Below are 6000 nucleotides of genomic sequence, written 5' to 3' on the forward strand. Positions count from 1 at the left end.
AAAATATGAAATGGATGTCAATGTTAACAATACTGAGAAGCAAAGGAGAAGAAAAAATTCAAACCAGTATTATAAATTTGGACTGCACTTACTAACTTGGTAGTATACTCTTTCTGTAGGAAGTGCTCTCCCCCAGATTGCTGTGTTTTTACAATTTCAGTTGATCTGTTTATTTTCAGGACTCCATCCTATCCCAATTACTTCCACTTACTGTAGTATACTTCTGGTTAAATACACACTCAGAAGGCAAGGTACCCATTATTGTTTAGTTTCTCTCCAGACTACTGCCACACAAAATGGCTGTGAATACTAATATGCCCAAATATTTCTGCATATTTCCAGAGCTCAGTTTTGAAGTTCTGTTTTCACACACAGAACATTTTACTAGCAATACATCTACACCCCTTGGACATAGCAGAATAGCAGAAAGTTTTAACACAGAAAAGTATCTGCTATATAAAAGGGAGGATTCTACTGCTTATTAGAAACCCAGAAGTACAATCTGTGCATAGAATAAGACTTTTTAGTTTACCTTTTAATTTAGTCATCTTCTATTATTTGTTCCTTCAGATAGTCAGTAAACATGAAAGATTAGCTAAAGAAAGGAATAAATATTGGCATGAGAGCTGGACCAATCAGACTAATTTGTTTCTTTGAAAACATATACAATATATTTTACATATATATATCAAAATAGCAAGTAGTAAGTAACTGTTGATTTCCAGATTAAAAACAAAAGTGAAGCAGCAAAATTCAGATAGTACTTCAAATGCCTGTTCTTTCTCTTGACATTTTTTCACAGGTGTAAGAAAAATCTAACATTGTTACATTGAAATGACAGTATTTCCAATGTTTACTGGAAAACTATATGGAGACTGAACTGCTCTTCAACAGAAGAATATACTAGATCTTTAACCCTGGAAGTCTCTGAAGGATAGAACATATTTTGATACTTGAATCATCACACAATGTTGAAATTTTACTGCAACAAAAGGAACATCAATATCCTTTTGTTAAAGGTTATCTGGTTATCTTCGGGAAGGGAATATGAAATATTCGTAAAATAATCTATCAGATTTAGGAAAAGACAACTATGCAACAAGGAATGCTGGCCGAGTTTTCTCTTTCTTCTTTCCTCACTCCCTCAAAATTGTTTAAAATATTTCCTAAGGTTTTAGAACAAACAACAATCTTAAAGTACAGGAATAACATCTGCTCAGTTCTATTCAGCTACAACGAATATCATCTCCAGGCTTAGTATCTTTTACTCATTTCCAGTGTGAATATTTTTGTGATCTGATAACGACACCACCACTTAAGAAAAGACAGACTTTCAGAAACTCTGAAGAGGCATAGTGCTTGGCAAAGTTTACTCATATTAAAGTCAGTGGTATCTGCCAAACAGGATAAAACTTACCTTGTTTGTTCTTAAAGGAAACAAAATTTAAAAGAATAAAAAAATTAAATGGAAAGGTAAAATATAGTGGGTTGTGAGCTTTGCAGCTTCATGTAGTTGAGCTTCATCTGACTTCTGATATAAAATTCTTCTGCACAGAACAGTTCGTTTTCCAAATGAAACTGAATTGCTTCTAGAAGACTATCAACACATACTTAAAAGGAAGGGGGGCAGTGGGAAGAACTGTTTATTACTTGAAAATACTGATCAATTAAAATTGAATTTCTATTGTTATGAGTAGCAATTAAAATCTGGCTGCTTTTTTTTTTTTTTTTAATTGGATTTTATAATGACAAAATACTTGCTGCCTGCTTGATTGTCCAAAATCCACTTTTATTTGATGAGAATGTGTTCTATCTTTACTGAGCCAAAATACAGTACTACAGTAAAATGAGCCTATCTAAACTTTTACAGTATGCATGCGTCAAGAATTGATAACTTAGAGGTTCTTCTCTCTCATCTAAAAAAAATTTTGTCATGAGAACTCTTACTTCCTTCTCTTCCCACATTAAAAATGGGTGCAAAATGTTGCGTAAGATAGCCCTTTACTTATATCAAAGTAGAAACATTTGTTATAAAGAAAGTTATTAAAAAGCCAACATGACTACCCCTCCTTCAACCTCAAAACATTAGGAGGGATACATCTGTTAATAGTTTTCCAAACGCTACAATGTTGTTCATTTTAATGTGCTGAGAATTACTTGATACTTTGTTTTCTTTTACATTAGCTCCACTCCTTACACTGCCAATTGCTACAGTTTTTCTTGACTGAATCAGGATGAAAATTTTAAGAAAAGACTAGAGAAACCCTTCACTAGATAAAGTTTCTAAGAAAATTCAGTTGTGATGACTACAGAAAATCTATTTCATTGAATAAACCCTAAGTAAATAACCTACTTCTCACTTCTACCAAGTATATTAACATGATCAGCTATTCCAGTAAAAAAAAAGTATTAATTTCAATAGTACATTTATAATTATTGTTGATGGACGCACCAAAACATTGCTATGGTACAAGGTTAATCTGGATATCTTATGTTAGACACTGGGACAATAACCTGTGTGAACTTTAAAAAAAATCCAAAAGAAATACATAGTATAAATATATTCTGTTACACAGACATTTTTATATATTGAAGCTGAACCAAATAACATGGCCACTTTCAGAAAAAAATCACACATTCCAAATACAGTCTACATGTATACATATTTAGACAAATGCTGAAAGCAAATAGACAATTTACTATGATCTACTGAGCTCGAGAGGGAAGGTATTTCTAACGACAGTTCCAAGAAATAGTTCAGGTGGTTGTTTTGGTGGTTTGTTTCTACTTTCGTTTTTATTAGCTTTAGATTACATCACATGAAAATTGTTTTTGCTATTTGCTATAGAAAGCTGCTGTGAATTCAGTACCTTCATAGTCCAAGTATAAATTTTCATAGGGCACCTTATGTTTACATTGGCAAATGAAAAAATGTATCAGAGAGGTCAAACATTTTTATTTAACTACAGAAACATACAGATTACTAGACATCCCCATTTGGGAGACAATTTGAAAAGTAATATTTCAAAGATGGTTCCTGAATAAAAATCTTCCCTTTTAAAAATGTTACACAATATTGTAATGTAAAAGACATATTTATATTTTATCTGATCCATTAAAAGAATACCAAAACATATAAAAATTATTTCCTAACAACACACTTTTTGTTACACTTGAACAGTTTTAGCAAGCTTTTAAAATACAAGACACAGGAAAAGAATCCAATTAATACAGTGGCAAGCAAAACTATTATCCATCTCACAAAGCATCAGCTTGTGTAGAAAGTCATCTACTATCTGACAAGGAAAATACAGTATCTCCCCCTGCATACAAACTTTCCAAATTCTAATCGTTTCTAAATAATGAAGGAAAATTATAAGCTTTCAAAACCATTTGCATTATTTTTAGATCAAGCTTGTCCTTCAACTTGTTATCCAAAAATACAACAGATAACATCAAGACAGAAATCTAGCACAACTAGTTTGAACTAGTTTGGTCAATAAAAAGCAGAACTGAAAGATAGTATATGAATCCCAAAACTAAAATTAGCTGAATGCAGGGATAAATACAGAAAGCAACTCCAGAAACCTCACTAAGAGAGCGTATCCACTTTACAGAACAGACCTACTCAGAATTACAGAAATATGGCTTAAAAGCTTCATTGCAAGAATATAATCACAGAATCAAAGTAATTTTGCTAATCAAGCAAAGAACCATAAGTGCAGAGCAGAAGTAAAAAATTTTAAGAAATGTTAGCAGTACTTCTACAATAAAATGATTCTAGGAACTAGTGTTGTTTAAGGCAAGCAAACAAGTGCTTTTTCATCTTTTTTTTTAATTTTTTTTTTTTTTTAAAGGAATTTAAGGAAGAGAAATGAAGCACCAACTAAAATTATGACAAGAACTAAGCAAATAAATGGAGATGGCAAGAAACAGTTTATGATAAAGACAGAATATTATCCCTCCCAAAGTCTGGTGGCATATTAGACCCTACAGTAGAGAATGAACTACTAACTCTTAGGAAATTCAAAAAGCTAAGAATTATAAAGTTGAATCTAACAATAAAATAACTAAGCTTGGTGAGCTATTCTGTGCCTTCTGTTGAAAACAAGAGTTTAAATGTTAAGATCATTGAAAGCAGTTTGTCAGTACTGTATACAAGAAGTCCTTGTATTGGCATGTAAATTTGGAATTGGTACTAAGTCTTCAGCACTGGAAATAAAGCAGTGAGTTAAATTTCATTCAGATATAGAAACTGCAGTTGCAGACAATACAAAAACAATGCTTATTATTATTATGGCTGAATACATTTTACAGAAGCATTATATAAGCAGCTTTGTGATTTAAGATTTTGAGGAACATAGATGACTGTCAGATAAAATGAAATGGGAACATATTAAATAATGTTTTCTTGAAAAAAATGTCATGTAATGGTCTGCAAAACACTTAAGCTTCTAGAGCACTTGTAAAAATCAGAGCTTTAAGTTGCAAAACTATTGGCCAGTGATATATTAAATTAATCAGGAGCTTGGTGATCCTGTGTTTACCTACATCCTTTTAAATTCTTAGAATTTGACTTTTTACAGACTGACCAAAGTAGCTCCAATGAGATAAAAGCACTGGCACATGAACATGTGGAAAGTGAAACAGAGAATCAAAATAACCTACCTGAAGACATCTAGTGGAACAAAAATAGATAAGTAGACATGTTGACTAATACAGCAGTTTAGCAACTAGAATTTAAGATCATTGTTATGGTTATTCTCATTATTTGGTTGCTTGTGTTTGCATTACCAAAGTAGCAGCTTTTATAGTATGAATCTGAGTTCATGCTATAAAAAAACAAAACAAGATGGCAAAGATTGAGAAAGGATAAAAGGGATATTTTTAAATGATTTAAGGTAGATTACACTTCAGAAACAAGTCTTTAAGAAATGCACTGTATAAACCTAGGTATGGTAAAAGACTAACAGAAACGGTTCTTTTTTTATGCAGTATTTCTCTTTCTGTCACTCTATCGGAAAACTTCGTAAGTTTATTACTGCAAGGCAGTAATGAAAAATTGTAAACTTTTATAAACTGTGTTTTACAAAGATTATTTACCACATTACTAGCTCTCCTTCCACATAACAAGGTTGACAGATTGAATTATGCCATTTTACGATCTCAGTATGCTGTTATATTCCTGATACAAAGCAGATTAGTAATCAAAACTTTTTTTTTTTTTTTTGCAAGTCCAATTAAGACACAGAGAGAACAAATTTGCTTTTAAGTTCCAAGATATCAGCCAATCTCTTTTATCTAGTGATTGTCAAAGCTGAACTTGGCTGAACACGCCATACATTTACAGAAAAGGTTCCTGCCTAAGTTTCACAACAATTTATTAGAAAAGTAGTAAATAAGGAAGAGTACGAGAAACTATACATGGTCCTCTTTACCTGCCCTGTCCCAAAGTAGGCAAAGAGTTTCTCCTTGTGAACTCTGATGAGCATTTGTTCATTTATAAGCAGAAAGGAGCAAGTATGAAAACTCTTTCAAAGACAGCATAATAAGAATATAATATCAATTCCAGGAGTGTTCAGTTAATGGTAACTTCCCAAGAAGCTGATAGAGAACTTAAATTAAATGGCAAATATTTTAATGTGTTTCTTTTGTCAACTTTTCTAACTAAAATGCTTAAGACGAAGAGGTTATAGATCTCAAAGGTTTGTGTAAGTTAAAAAAAATTGCTTTTCACATTGAGAATATGTTTCTACAAAATGACAAAACCCATTTATCACTGAGCAGTGGAAACTGTGTGCTATGAAACACTTTCTAGTACATTCACTGCAGCTGGAAGCATAATAAAAGAATTACAAAATTTCATTGTTCAAATCAAAGGCAGTAGAATTTTCTAAAACATCAAAAATTCTGTAACAGAGTATACTTGGAATTTGAGACTTCAGACTCTGGCCCATTGTCATACAATGCAAATATCTGTAGTCACACATTCAGTATAGT

The 6000-nt window shown here is 31.9% G+C and overlaps 1 protein-coding gene across 1 annotated transcript in view; it reads right to left on the reverse strand.

Moving 5' to 3' along the window:
* TUSC3 (tumor suppressor candidate 3) overlaps positions 1 to 6000 on the reverse strand; it is a 107974-nt gene that overhangs the window by 44774 nt on the left and 57200 nt on the right. The window lies entirely within an intron of this gene.

This window comes from Lagopus leucura, unplaced genomic scaffold, assembly GCF_019238085.1.
Source record: "Lagopus leucura isolate 7727_CA_CO unplaced genomic scaffold, USGS_WTPT01 Super-Scaffold_100004, whole genome shotgun sequence".
Taxonomy (NCBI): Eukaryota; Metazoa; Chordata; class Aves; order Galliformes; family Phasianidae; genus Lagopus; species Lagopus leucura.